Genomic DNA, 15596 nt, shown 5'->3' on the forward strand with positions numbered 1-15596 from the left:
TTGCAGAGCTTGTCAATATCAGCTTTGACAGAAGTGGTTGCCACTCTTAACTGACTGGTCAAATGTTCATCAGTCAGCTGACTTCTACATTTGGTTTTGATGAGCTTCATTTTGGAGAAAAATTGCTCACAGCAGTAGGTGCTACCAAAAAGGGAGGCAATTCTTTGTGCATGACGGGACAAATTGGGAAACTTTTCACGTACACAGAGTTTGTAAAAGTCTAGCAAACTGTTTTCAGAGAATTTCCTTTTAGTGTCCATGTCAGCCTGCAGTTCAATGAGTTCCATTTGGCAATCATCAGGACTGTCTTCCACTGCCAAATCAAAAGGTTGAGCGAACAATTTCAATCTAATTTCAGTTTGTCTGAAATCTGGAAATCTGTTTGCAAACTCATCACGCAGCTTTTGTACACTGGTTCCATATTTGTTGCAATCCAGATTAGGAAATTCCAGTTTCCTGGTTGCAAGACATGTAAAATGGGTCAATATGGCTCTTCTCAACTGAACCTGGAAAAGTTCCAATTTCTTCTCAACAGCACAAATATGCTCAAACAACTTATTCACAAGTTGACTTTTCCCTTGTAGTTTTAAGTTTAAATCAGACAGATGCTGTGTAATGTCTGTGAGGAATGCTAAGTCATTCAGCCAGTTCTCATTGCTCAAGAAGTCCACATTCTGACGTTTGCTCTCCATGAAGAACTTAATCTCCTCTCGCAGATTCCAGAATCTCTTCAAAGTAGCAGCTCTACTAAGCCAACGTACAGCAGAGAAGTACAAAACATCTGAATACTCACTGTCCAGCTCATCTAAAAAGTTTTAAATTGTCGATGATTTAATCCTCGTGTTCGAATATAATTTACGCATTGGACGACATTTTTCATGACTTCTGCAAAATCCAGAACTTTGGTGCACAAGCTCTCTTGGTGAATAATGCAATGGCTTACAACTACGTCTTGTGCTCCAATTGCAGTTAGAAATTTCTTGGTGAATCCATTTGTCCTACCTGTCATGGAAGGAGCACCATCTGTTGTAACACCACATAATTTATAAGGATTCAGTTCAAACTTTTCTACAACCTTAAGCACTTGTTCACAAATATCCTGTCCTGTGGTTGTGGAGGAAAGGCTTGCCATATCTAAAAACTCTTCGAAAACATCAAAGCCTGCAGTAACAGCTCTGATGAAAATGACAAGTTGGGATGTGTCATTGATATCAGTGCTTTCATCCAAAGCCAGACTGAAAGCTTCACACGAATTCAATCTCTCTTTCAAAGTTTCTTTGATGTCCTCTGAAAGATCTTTTGTCCTGCGTGAGACAGTAAAGCGGGAAAGGCTAGTTTGCTCCACCAAATATTTTTTCTCTGGACATGCATATTCTGTGAATATTGTTAAACAATTTTAATAAATTCTCCATCACTGAAAGGCTTTCCCTTTTCTGCCATACATTCACAAAGCTTAAAACTCAGTTTTGTCACCAGTTCTGAATTTTTCTTGAAAGTGGTAAAACACCTTGTTGCTTTTCAATGGATGTTTTAAATGTTCAATTTTGTCCTTTCGTGCCTGACCAACAATTTCATCAAACTGGGAGGAGTGCTTAGTTGCGTAATGTCGCTTAATATTGTACTCTTTCATGACTGCAATTGTAGTTTGACAGACGAGGCAGACAACACCTTGATTATGTGGGACAACAAGATATTTTGTGCACCATTCACTGTTGAATAACCTTCCCTCATCATCAATTTTTCGTTTCTTAACTGCTGACATTTTACTAGCCCTGAAATCAAAACAAAAATTATTCTCACGAAAATAGCAAAGTAGAAAAAAACATAGAATTTATTTACACATGGAACCTCTTATGGACAGAAACACATGTTTCTAAATTGGCATCCCGATCATAGCCTTCCGGTACTTAAATTAATTGAGAATAGCAAAATACAGTGTGACCTCGCCTATTCGCGGTTCGCCATTCGCGGCCCCGCATATTCGCGGGTTATGCGCGAACTGCGTTTTGTAGGTCACAGAGACTGAAAGGGCTTTTCGAGGAGATTTCTGTTGTATTTACTCAATCAAGCCGTTTTATCAATTGTCGTCTTCACCAAACAAGATTGGACTGCTATTGGCTGACTGCCTCAGCTTCCCCAACAACGCAAACGGCAAAGCACAGCCCGGTAACGCACGGTACAATTTAGTGAAATACATAACAGTATGCAATATTGCTACATTATTACTGCATCAATGAGTATAAGTATCATTAGGGAAGCATTTCATATAGTATATAATCGCATACATATACGTTTTAAAACTGCATCCAATATTCGCGGTTTTCGCTATTCGCGGAGGGTAAAGAACGTAACCCCGCGAATAACGAGGTCACACTGTACATAGAATCAGATGCATCTGAAAGCAAAAATTTTAATAAATTCAGTAAAGTCACAACAATATGCTAAATAATAATCAATTTACCTTCAATCTCTTGTAGTAACTGTAAAAGGTAATAAAATTTTCACCAATAATGAATGACGGACAGCAGAGGTTAGGGAAAATTGTCGCCAGCGGGAGAAGGCGAGGTTCAGGACATGACGTTGAGTCGTAGACAATAGTGCTAGTGCACGTCACCTATTCATGCCCTAAGGAGGCCGACCAATCGAATTCGGCCTGCTCCTCTCTAGCAAAGATAATTTTAGAAGTTTGTCGAGTCGAAGCCTGGGAATCCCGTAGGATCGATGCTTTTAAAAATATTCCATTTGCGTTGGATTACAGATCAGGCCACATGGTTAGATTACAACAACTAGGGCCACACTAAATGGCTTGGCGGGCCGGGTTGTGGCCCGCGGGCCGCCTGTTGCACACCCCTGCCCTAGATGGACTCAGCAGATAGCCCGATGTGGCTTTACTATAAGAAAAAATATACATATATACCTTGGTTCAAGATGTCCCAACATATTTTATATTGGCTTGATTTAGGCTTTTTAATAGATTTTACGAGATCTAATATAAAACAAACAAAAAATGTATATTTTGGGATCCTGTGCGGTTATTTTTACAACAATTAAGATAAAGATTGACATAATTAAACATTTCCAGGCACTCAACACAGTAACATACAAAATATTAGATGTGTCTGTTTTGGGTCTTTTATAGGGGTCGAGATGTCATAAAAAACAATTTTAGGGCATTTTTGAGAATTATTCAACCATATTTCGGCAAATCTACATGATATTTAGTACAAAGTTTCTCTTTTACAGTTCCCAACCAGAGACATAAGCAATTTTGGAATTTTGTCTTCTTTGATGCATTTTTCAGCAAGAAAAGCAAAAGCACGATTTGGAATTTTTAAGAATTGTTCAGGTGAATGTCAACCAACTTACACGAGATTTGATAGATAGATACCTTTTTGCGGGTCCAAAACAATGATGTAGATAGATTTTAATTTTTCTAAGTTTTTCACAAATTGTTTTGAATCAAAAATGACTGTTGAGATTACATTGCGGAACTTACTCGCGAATTTTGACCTCTTTAATTACTGTATATTTCGGTTACTGTGGGATACCAGTCAAGATGCTGAAAATTTTGTTTGCTGGCTTTGATTTGTAGAATTTTGTTGTGATGTGAACTTTGTTTAAAGTCAGTTATTTACAACAGCTACTTCAGTAACGACATACGGGTTGTTATATAAAATAATTTTATTGTCTAATATACGAGAAGGCTTAATAGGAACGTTGTTTGCTTTAGCACTACCGAGTTAACATGTCAAGTTTGGCCTGGAATGGTCAACTCGTTTAGATGGAGATGCATTCACAAGCCAACAGAAATGTTTACATGACATTGAATATTTACAGCACCAGTATGGATTAATATGTTTGTTTGTTTCTTTGTTTTTGAATTTCGCGCAAAGCTACAGGAGAGCTATCTGCGATAGCCATCACTAATTTAGCAGTGTAAGACTAGAAGGAAGGTAGCTAGTCATCACCACCCACCGCCAACTCTTGGGCTACTCTTTTACCAACGAATAGTGGGATTGACCGTCACATTATAACGGCTGAATGAGCGAGCATGTTTGGTGTGACGGAGATTCGAACCTGCGACTCTCAGAGCACGAGTCGAATGCCTTATCCACCTGGCCGTGCCGGGCCTAATACAGTTTTATAAACTGCACGTACTTCTTCTGCTTAATTAACCTTACTTTTTCAATTATATTTTTTGCTTTTAACTTATTTTAAATTTATTTATGTTCCATATCTTTTTTTTTTTTTTTACGTTAACATTGCAAATAATGTTCACTATAATTTTAGGCTGCACTCTAACATTCAGGTCGTTATGAATAACTTACTAGACACCTTTAACGTTTTCATTGTTAGCCTAGCCCTGAAGCTACAAAGTACTATCGAAGAAGTTTCAGAGACGATACGTTTAGTGAAATAAATATAAACTTGTTCTGGAGTTTATGACCATTTTGCTATCATTCACATTATCAAAGTAACGCAAGTCAGTTTCCAGTGCTACTTTTCCTATAACGTTATAGTAACTTAGAAAGGCTCAGTTTTTCGATATAGAACATTTGATATTTGTCTTCCACTTTTAATTTGAATTTAATTTTAAACTGAAATGAAGAGCTGAAAGAATTCATCACTGAAAGAAGGCAGAATGTAAAAATAACATATCTAAGTGTTTTTTAAACTATTTTATAAAATATATGAAAAACGTTCTCCACTGTTGGAGAGAAACTGTCAAAACATTATCTTCATGTTGAATTCATTGTTCTGTGCATTTCTTGTTCTACAATATAAATATTATTTCGTTATTCTTTTGAATTCGGAGCTACGACTTCGACTGTTAGTGTTAGTTGTTCTAGTTCGTGGATTTATTTACATAAATAGTGATCACTTTTTCTCAAAAACAAGAATAGCGCTTGAACGTTCAGGAACAAACTGTTAAATTGCAAGAGAAAAACAGTTTCTAGACTTAGTCACCAGCAAGCGATTAATAACTAAGGAAACACTCTAGCATTCAGATAATTTTTTTTTTTTTAGTCTCTGAGTTCAAGTCAAGAATAAATGTTTTAGAAGTTGTTTTCTCCCTTGTTAACAAGTTCCACAACGAAATGGGACAAGGTGTAGTTGAAACTCTCTCTTCTTCAGAGGAATAACCTGTTTTGATTTCTGGAAGAACTGAACTGTAGAAAGTTATTCTTTCAAATTACACAACTGATAATACCTGAAATGATACAATTCAGTTGTTTGGTATCTATACAATAAATAAACAAATCCTTTTGTTTGTTTTTTGCCAGTAACACTACGAGAAGGAAGTCATGTAAAATCAAAGCCCACAGAAATTTGTCATCTTCAGAACAGAAGAAGGTGTCATGTTTGTTTTTGAATTTCGCGCAAAGCTACTCGAGGGCTATCTGCGCTAGCCGTCCCTAATTTAGCAGTGTAAGACTAGAGGGAAGGTAACTACTTATCACCCCCCACCGCCAACTCTTGGGCTACACTTTTACTAATGAACAGTGGGACTGACCGTTCGATTATAACACCCCATGGCTGAAAAGGCGAGCATATTTAGTGTCGAACGCCTTAACCCACCTGGCCATGCCTGGCCTCTGTCATGTCTGAAAACGATTACTGATTTAAAAGAGTGATACTTATATTTAATGGTAACTTTCAAACAGTTACAGGTAAATTTAGATATAAAGACATAGAACATCTGAGAAAAAGATTTAAATAATGTTGCCAAAAATATACCCAAAGAATGATGAAGAATGGAAAGAAAACTAAAATACAAAAATCTTAACAGAATTTAGGTAAGTGTTAAGAGAGTGTTATGAAAACTTTAGAGGCGACCACTAAATTAAAAGAGGAAGAAGATATATGAATCAGAGGATATATCAAACACAAAAGGTGATATTAACCTGGATGAGTTACTAAGCACAAAAAAAGATATTCACACAGAAGATATATCAAGTACTAAAAGTAAAGATATTGTTTTTGAATTTCGCGCAAAGCTACTCGAGGGCTATCTGCGCTAGCCGTCCATAATTTAGCAATGTAAGGCAGCTAGGCAGCTAGTAATCAACACCCACCACTAACTCTTGGGCTACTCTTTTACCAAAGAATAGTGGGATTGACCCTACCGTTATAACGCCCCCACGGCTGAAAGGGTGAGCATGTTTGGTGTGTCGGGTGTTATAAGAGTAACGGGCAAATCTGTCCACTCGATTAAGGTAGCCCAAAGGTTTCTGTGGGTGATATTGGTTAGCTGTTTTATTCATGCTAGTCTATGAGTTAAAAAGAAAGGACTACTAATATAAATAGCCTTATTGTAGCTTTGCGCAAATATCTGCAACAGAGCAAAAAAACACACATAAGTATGAAACGGATTGCAATTTTAATACTTCTATAGGTATCTCGATAATCATCTTATCAAATAGTGGGCCAATTAAGAATCGGTTTCCTTATCTGGCAGTCGGTAATCTAGATGTTTGTTAGAAATACAATCCAGGTATTAACTAATCTAGTCACCACCCCTGTAAGTTCCAAGACTTACACAGAAATACCTCAGTCTACGCAACGACTTCTCGTGCAATTAAATGTAATACACGATTCTATCGAACTGTATTTTATATATCTGTAACCACTGTACTAATGTTTAACCGTTGAACAAACAGCAGGCTGCAATGCGAAAAAGGTATCAATCTGAGCTCGAAATTATTTAAAAAGTATATTCTAAAATGTTTGCTTTGCTTGTTTGTAATACGTATAAAGCTGCAGAATGGGTTATACGTTATCTGACCATGACGGGTATCGAAATCTGAATTCTAACGATGCAATTCCGCAGACATACTGCTAGATCTTAAAATGAACAACGAGATATGTCTTGATTCTGACATCATATTACCATGAACAACAAGCTGTCCAAAAAAACTCATACCTAAAACTGTCTGTTTTCATTCAAACTTGAAACGCTACAACCCGGGTTTCGATACCCGCGGTGGGCAGAGCACAGATAGCGAATGGTATTGATTTGCACTTAACTTTAAAACAAAACACATTTGAAAGGAACATAAACAACAAGCTATCCATTATTAGTTCCCACCTGAAAATACCACGAACAATTGGATCTCCATCTTCACTTCCATTGTAAAAAAAGCTATGAAGAATGAACTGTCTATCTTTTATTCCCTCTTGAAAGACCATAAACAAAGGAGTTGTTCGTCTTGAAAGGAATAAAGGACACAAGAACTACGTTTCGATAGAAAAACCAGAGTAAGTATGTTATCATTTATGTCAAGGGTAAGCATGCGATTAGTTTTATCGACACAATTTGACATACGGAGTATTAGGGTAATACAACATAAAAGTACCATAGTTATTGTAAGCTATTTAATTTGACAATCACGATGTTTGCCGAAATACTTCAGAATATGATGTAAACTACGGAATGGTTAGTATAACCTTATCTTCTCTGTTGATGGAAAAACATCAAAGAATATGAATGGATTAATCTGTCAAAAAAGAAAAAAACATACATATTCTTCTGGAGTGTCGTTCAAAACTGGAAAGCGGGAAATGGAATATTCCTGTACCAGAAAGAAAGAAGAAAACAAAACAAAACTAAATAAGCGAAAACATCATTATAATATAATAGGTATAGTTGAATACGTATTATTATCATAATATTCGTGACAGCAAATGAGGAACAAACGTGACCCGAAGCAACCGATAGACATTTAAAGAGTATCCATGAAACACAAGAGAAATAAATTTAAGTTTGGATATTACACTAGCTGAACTTGGAGGGAGTTGAACACAAATGCTAAATTTAAAATAAATTCATTGTTTTAGGAGACTTGCTTGACATTTCATGAAGCTAAAAGTAGAACACATGTAATGTTATAGATCTACGATGACTGTGGTTCTACCAGACATTATATCTGTAGATGAAGATAGATATTGGAATAAGTAAGACTCCAAGTGATGACACGTTTCTAAATAAGAGAAATCTGGAGTATACCTTTGTCATTAAAAAATTCTTAGATGACATGAGGGTAACAGGCACATAAAATAATCCATCTTGCGGATAGAATCCATACAAAACATATCTGTATTGATGTTGTCCAGTATCACGACAAGTGATGAAAAAATTACTGCGCATATATAACAATGGTCACATCTGGGAATGAGAGAATCCATAGAAAAACATATTATGTATTAATGTTGTCCAGTATCACGACAAGTGATGAAGAAATTATAGCGCACTATATGACAATGGCCACATCTGGGATTGTTTTTTTTTTTTTTTTTAATTTCGCACAAAGCAACTCGAGGGCTATTTGTGCTAGCCGTCTCTAATATAGCAGTGTAAGACTGGAGGGAAGGCAGCTAGTCATCACCACCCACCACCAACTCTTGGGCTACTCTTTTACCAACGAATAGTGGGATTAACTATAACATTATAACGCCCCCGCGGCTGGGAGGACGAGCTTGTTTGGTGCGACCGGGATTCGAACCCGCCAACCTCGGATTACGAGTCGAACGCCTTAACCCACCTGGCCATGCCGAGCCTCACATCTGGGAATGAGAGAATCCATACAAAAACATAATTTGTATTGATGTTGTCCAGTATCAAGACAATTTGTGCTTTTAATTAAGCACAAAGCTACACAAAGAATTATTTGTGCTCTGCACACCACGGGTATCGAAACCCGGTTTCTAGTGTCTTAAATCCGCAGACTTATAGCTGTGCCACTGGGGGCGTATCAAAACAAATGATAAAGAAATTGTAGTGCACTAGGTGACAATGGCCACATTTGGGAATGAATTGTTTGTGACATTCTTATACGCGGATCTTACTGCGTTCATGGTTAGGAAATTATATATTTTTAAAAGAAAGTGGCTCAAAACTAGTTTTATAAAGAGTTTTAATTAGACGGATTTTTGGTACATCTGAAAATCAGTAACACTCGTATATCAGAGGATAATCGATCAAGATTGGAAAAGAGCTGGCAATGTGTAAAGTAATGTTTAGTTTTACTGAGATCGTGAGAAGTTTTGTTAACTTTAAGTCTATTTTTAAAATAAATAATATTGACAGTAGAGATTCCGACGAATCCGTCAGTGCTTTAAATGTTTACCTATTATTATAGAAGAAGTTTTTATTTTGTTGTATTAGAATAAACATTAAAATTGTCCTACTGGCACAGAAGTTGTTTTTATTTTATGTGAATGAGTACTGGTTAATATAGCACTACTTTCATAGACGTTTTTATTTAGAACATAAATAAATACTGGTTAATATTGCCCTGGTAGCATACAAGGAAGTTTCTACTCAAATAAATATAGAATAATATTGTTGCGTCCTTTTTTACGTCTTATTGTTGTCTCATCTTCACTTGTTCTGATTACATGTTCAGGTGACCTGAAACTTTTGTATGAAAAACTAAAGTAGATTCGTTAGAAAGTTGTCATCCTTGTATTTAAATACACGTGTCCTTGTGTGAGAGAAGGAACTGAATGACTGATCAGGGGTCACGAGATTATTTCAACCTAGATGATGCACGTGACAAATGAAACGACTAGTTACTGGTAGCAGTCAAAAAACACGTTTTCGTGACTTGCTGGAATCGCCATTTTCTATGGTCGTTCGTTCCACCGTCAACTCACCCAGAACACAGTTTTATCTTGACAAATTAGTGTAATTTGAGAACAAACCGCAGCACGGCAGGATCATCAAATAAGACCTAGAAGAATGAACACAGAATTTTGAATACAAATTGAAACTTTTGCTTTCACAAAAGCTGCTGACTTTAGCGATCAAAAACAGCTGATTCCATTTATCACAAACACTTTTCTTTACATAACTTTCATTCTTATAGAATGTTGGTGTTCATTAGACATTGTTAGTGAGAAAGCTTGAAAAATAACGCCACCTGGAGGTAAGGGATGAAGAAATAATTTGCACTTCCTTACCTGTGGCCCGGCATGGCCAGTTGGGTAAAGGCGTGCGACTCTTAATCTGAGAGTCGCGGGTTCGCATCCCCTTCGCGCCAAACATGCTCGCCCTTTTAGCCGTGGGGGCATTATAATGGTACCGTCAATGGTAAAAAAGTAGCCCAAGAGTTGGCGGTGGGTGGTGATGACTAGCTGCCTTTCCTCTAGTCTTACACCGCTAATTTAGGGACGGCTAGCGCAGATAACCCTCGAGTAGCTTTGCGCGAAATTAAAAAATAAACAAACAAATAATCTTTACCTGTTCAGGATAATCACGAGTACAACTGACCGTTCGCTCTACAGCGCAGACTTCATTATATTGATAGAAAGAGAGGGAAAAGTCATTAAATGGATAAAATATCATAGTGGATAACTGTCTTTAGAGGATTTTGTCTTCACAAGAGGATTTGTGATGTGGTTTCATTAATTTAAAACACAGAGGTGAAGCTAGTTCTTTACTTTTGGGGTTTTCAGTTATGGTTTATGAATAATCTAATGTTTTAAATAGAGTTTGTGTAAGTCTGTTTAGAGCAAAGCTACATTGAGCTATTTGTTGTCGTCATCGGGGGGAAACAAACCCTGTATTGAAGCGTTATAAGTCCGTAGGCTTACCGCTGTTCCCTGTAAGACCGTTAAGGACTGGAGTTAACAAATAAAGTCTGCTAGTTTAAAATAATATATATATTTATAATTATTTAGAAAGTTAGTTATTTGCGATTAACCCAATGTTCTTATTGTTGAAAACAGTTTAACAAAACCGGATCTCGATGAAACTCTTTACTTCGTTAAAAAGCTGGTTAGTGGATAAGAAATGAATTTTAATCGACTGTATAAAACTAAAATTTAAAATCATAGGTTAGTAAAATGCATGATCGTCAAAATAGCATATTGTTCGCAAAATAGAAACAGAGGCGTACTTTCACCATTTTATAAGAGAAGACAAACGCTGCAATTGACATATATATATATAAATATTAATATAGGTCATGAATTAATTAGTTCATGAGTATCAATACAAATTATAAGGTTTTTACTTACAACACAGCATTTCCTAAATTCTGGTTAAAATTACTCAGATTTGAACGAAAGGATGAGCAGAATTTATAAAAATAATTTTATATACGTACATATGAAATAAAGTAAAAACCTTATTAAAATTAAACTTTCACATGTACTTGGTTATAAAGTTTTCAGCTTTTGCGCTATCTGAATCATATACAATCATAACTTTACTACCTGTTATTAGAACTTCTGCATTCCAAATATTAAATTCTGTGAACTAAGTACACCTACACACAGAATGGATCACACATTTTATGAATTAGGTACAGCCAAGCGCACGATGGATCTTATATTCTGTGAACCAGGCATACCCACCTATATGAGGCCCGGCATGGCCAGGTGATTAAGGCACTCGACACGTAATCTGAGGGTCGCGGGCTCGAATCCCTGTCACACCAAACATGCTCGCCCTTTCAGCCGTGTGGACGTTATAATGTCACGTACAAGCCCACTATTCGTTGGTAAAATAGTAGCCCAAAAGTTGGCGGTGGGTGTTGATGACTAACTGTCTTCCTTCTAGTCCTATACTGCTAAATTAGGGACGGCTAGCAAAGATAGCCCTCTTGTAGCTTTGCGCGAAATTCAACAAGCATACAATTCATTCAGAACCCGGTGAATATGTTTCATTTTGATGTACTGTAGTTCCTTTAAATGAAACCATGATTTACTGCTTACACAATCTTTGAGATTCGTAATTCAATACAGGAACAATTAATGAAAACTTGCTATTTTATATCGTTGATATCATTATTAATAATATTAACTGGACAACAACGTCTTTTTATCGGTTGCCAATAAGGATTAAAAGATGTTTTATTTATTTATTCTCAAACATAAAACAGAAGTTGACTCATTTTCTGATACATAATACACTAAACATTTATTTCATCTACTCATTGAAAACATACGCTTTTCAGAACGTGACAATGTTATCTTGTTCTACTATTTAAAAGTGCACGACAAAACTTTTTCACACGGTCTGGGTTAGCGCATCCCTGTTTGTTAGGCCTCAGTACAGGTTCCGTATTTTTACCACGTTGTGAGATCTGACATCATCCAACGTAATTACATGATCTCACGAAACCATACTCCTGGCTAAATATGCGCCACTTGAGCTGATATCTAGCATTTGTACGTTACTTTGCTAGGGATCCTACATTACCTTTTCATAATTACTTACTTCTGGTTTATGCCCCTAGAGGGCAGCCTCACCTGATACAATAGTTATATGCAGGAAATTTGTCCAGATTAATTGACAATATAATAATAGGCCGAGAAACATTTGAAATTCAAACCTTGTGAGAAAGCTTTTAGACATGTATGTATAATCATCAATAGGTATGGTAAAAACGGGAACCCTTATCAACAGTTTTATTTACTGAATGGAAAAGTAGAATTTTATTATCAGCGTGAAGTACAAGAGAGAGCCTGAGGTGAAATGTCCTCTCTTCTGAAAGCTTACACCATCATCACAAAAGCGAGTTAGAAGAAAATAGCTGCGTCTATGAAACTCTGCCAATTACATTTGTTGTTTTACTTGAGAAGACATGAAAAATTAATTTTCGTTAATTACTAAGAAGATGCTAGAGGTGGAGACCAGTTCTCTTGATTGAGCAACAAATTTTTATCTATTATTTTTCCTAGTTTTATCTACTTATAACTGATGTTTTCTAGTATTATTTTATTCTTCACACTTCAGTGTATATAAAGTGTATGGCATTTTACTCACGTTTATTCAGTTCTTCCATACAGAAAGGAGCCGGAATGAACTAGTGGTTAAGGTACTCGACTCGTATTCTGAGGGTCGCGGGTTCAAATCTCCGTCACACCAAACATGCTCACCCTTTCAACCGTGGGGGTGTTATAAAGTCACTGTCAATCCCACTATTCGTTGGTAAAAGAGCAGCTCAAGAGTTGGAGGTTGTTGGTGACTACTAGTTGTCTTCTCTCTGATCTTACACTGCTAAATTAGGAACGGCTAGCGCAGATTGACCTAGTGTAGCTTAGCGCGAAATTCATAACAAACTAAACAATATAGAAATAGGACTGATTATTATATCCACGTTCTCAGTGGCAAGTTGTTAAGTCGGAAATAGACTAATTTATTTTGTGGGTCTATAATAGCAGAAAATATAATGTAAACGACGTTTATAAGTGAAGCACTGACATATAAACAACTATTTTATTTATATTATAGTATCTAGTAAAAAACTTATAGAATAGGTTGCATCAAAAAGTTATCAAAATTCAGATCTCAGCTATCTCTTTATTATTAATCAAATGTGTTAACTGTGTAATGATACGTAATTTTCTAAAAATAGGGATAGCTATGCTCGGGAAAACAGCCATATTTTATTCTTCCTGGATTATTAAGTAAAACATTTGATATTGACGCAAGCAGGGGGAAGGTATCGTCTTAACGATGTGTAATATGTTTACAATTACTTAGTTGCTGAGCGACTAGTTTGGATCAAAAATGAGATTTTAAACACAGTATGTAATGATTTGACTTAACACCTCTTTTTAAATACTTCAAAAATTTATATAAATAAAAAAACGAATTAAATGAAGTGATGTTTTCAACTACGAATTTTTTTCTTAGTCCCGTCTGGTGATAAATGGACCTATTTTAATTTAGGCTTAGTATTTTGGAAAAAAAATGTTCTTAGAGTTTTAATGAACCAACTGACAGATTCATTGGTTTGTGTTTTTAAGGAATAATTATTGAAGACATTCTATTGTGGTAATAAAGTTAAAGGTTTTAGCAATTAAAACTCGTCGCACCAAACATGCTCGCCTTTTCAGCCGTGGGGGCGTTATATTGTAACAGTCAATCCCACTATTCGTAGGTAACAGAGTAGCCCTAGAATTGGTGGAGAGCGGTCCCTCTAGTCTTACACTACTAAATTAGGGACGGCTAGCGCAGAAAGTCCTCGAGTAACCTTGCGCGAAATTCAAAAACAAACAAACAAACAAGCAATTGAAAATATTTATCTCATAAAAATGTTTTTGACACTTTTTTAAAATTATCTGTTTAGGGTCTATTTCATAATGATTAATACTAGGGTGATAAATAAGCAAGTATATGTTGTGGAATGTAGAAAATCATAAGCTACCAAACTTACTAAATTAATTAATTCTAGTTATTACATAGTTAATCGAGAATGTTTAAACCTATAGTTTAGTTTTTTGTAATTCTCATTATAAGTTTATTTCTTTCTTTCTCCCAGTCACTGTAAGGTTAATTTACTGTAAACTCTAGACATATATAACAATGCCAACATCCATTCTCAACAGATTGTTCTTTGATGAAAATTAAACATTTTGAGTAAATTCGAGGAGTTGCATACATGGTCGTCCCCCGACGAGTCAGCGGCAAGTTTGTGTACATACAACGGTAAAATCTGAGGATCAGTTCTCCGTGGTGGAAGGAGCACAGATGAACCTACAGGTGGTTATTGGAAACGATTAAGAATTAGGAAAGCCTATTATCCAGTTGCTTTACTGTTTTGTTTTGTTTTGTAAAATGTGATACAAAAACGTTAATAAAATAATAATAATTCATAACAACACTAAAATAACTGAATAAATAAAACTAAAAAAAGAAGCTTAGTATTATTATTTTAGCTAACGGTTCATTTTACTTTCAGGTAGAATAAAAAGCTTCACCTACCTGTGGTAGTTTGGATATGACGTTTCAAACGGTGAGAGCATACTCTAATCAGAGTAATGTATATAGGCCATATAGAGGGTGAACAGAGGAACGTACAGTGTAGTGAGGCCACGGAGGGGTAAACAGAAGAACGTACAGTATAGTAAGGTCACGGAGGCTTAAACATATGGAAGTACAGAGTATGAATGTTATGGAACGTTCAACAGAATAACGTACAGTGTACATGGAGAGTTAAATAAATAAGTGTACGAGGGAGGAACGTTATGAAAAGTTCAATAAAGGAATGTACAATGTACGAAGGGTCATGGAGGGTTAATAAAGGAATATGTACTGCAGCAAAGTCATGGAGGGTTAAATAAGCAAAATTTCACTGTAGAAATGTCATTTAACGTTTAACAGAGGAATATAAATTGTAGTAATGTATGGCTGGGTTAAATAGTTGAACATATAGTACAGTGAGGTCATGAAGGGTTAAATAGTTGAACACATAGTATAGTTGGTCATGAAGAGTTAAATAGAGGAATGTACAGTATAGTGAGATCTTGAAGAGTTAACTAGTTGAACACATAGTATAGTTGGTCATGAAGAGTTAAATAGAGGAACGTATGGTATAGTAAGGTCATGAAGGGTTAAATAGAGGAATGTACAGTATAGTGAGGTCTTGAAGAGTTAAATAGTTGAACACATAGTATAGTTGGTCATGAAGGGTTAAATAGTTGAACGTATGGTATAGTAAGGTCATGAAGGGTTAAATAGAGGAATGTACAGTATAGTGAGATCTTGAAGAGTTAACTAGTTGAACACATAGTATAGTTGGTCATGAAGAGTTAAATAGAGGAACGTATGGTATAGTAAGGTCATGAAGGGTTAAATAGAG

At 35.9% G+C, this 15596-nt stretch overlaps 1 long non-coding RNA gene across 1 annotated transcript in view; it reads right to left on the bottom strand.

Moving 5' to 3' along the window:
• Positions 1-13749: 13749 nt before the first annotated feature.
• LOC143227237 (uncharacterized) overlaps positions 13750-15596 on the bottom strand; it is a 108841-nt gene continuing 106994 nt past the window's right edge. The window contains exon 4 of the long non-coding RNA XR_013014953.1: positions 13750-14491. This is a non-coding gene — a long non-coding RNA (uncharacterized LOC143227237). The remainder of the gene's footprint in view (positions 14492-15596) is intronic.

This window comes from Tachypleus tridentatus, chromosome 9, assembly GCF_004210375.1.
Source record: "Tachypleus tridentatus isolate NWPU-2018 chromosome 9, ASM421037v1, whole genome shotgun sequence".
In the NCBI taxonomy this organism is placed as follows: domain Eukaryota; kingdom Metazoa; phylum Arthropoda; class Merostomata; order Xiphosura; family Limulidae; genus Tachypleus; species Tachypleus tridentatus.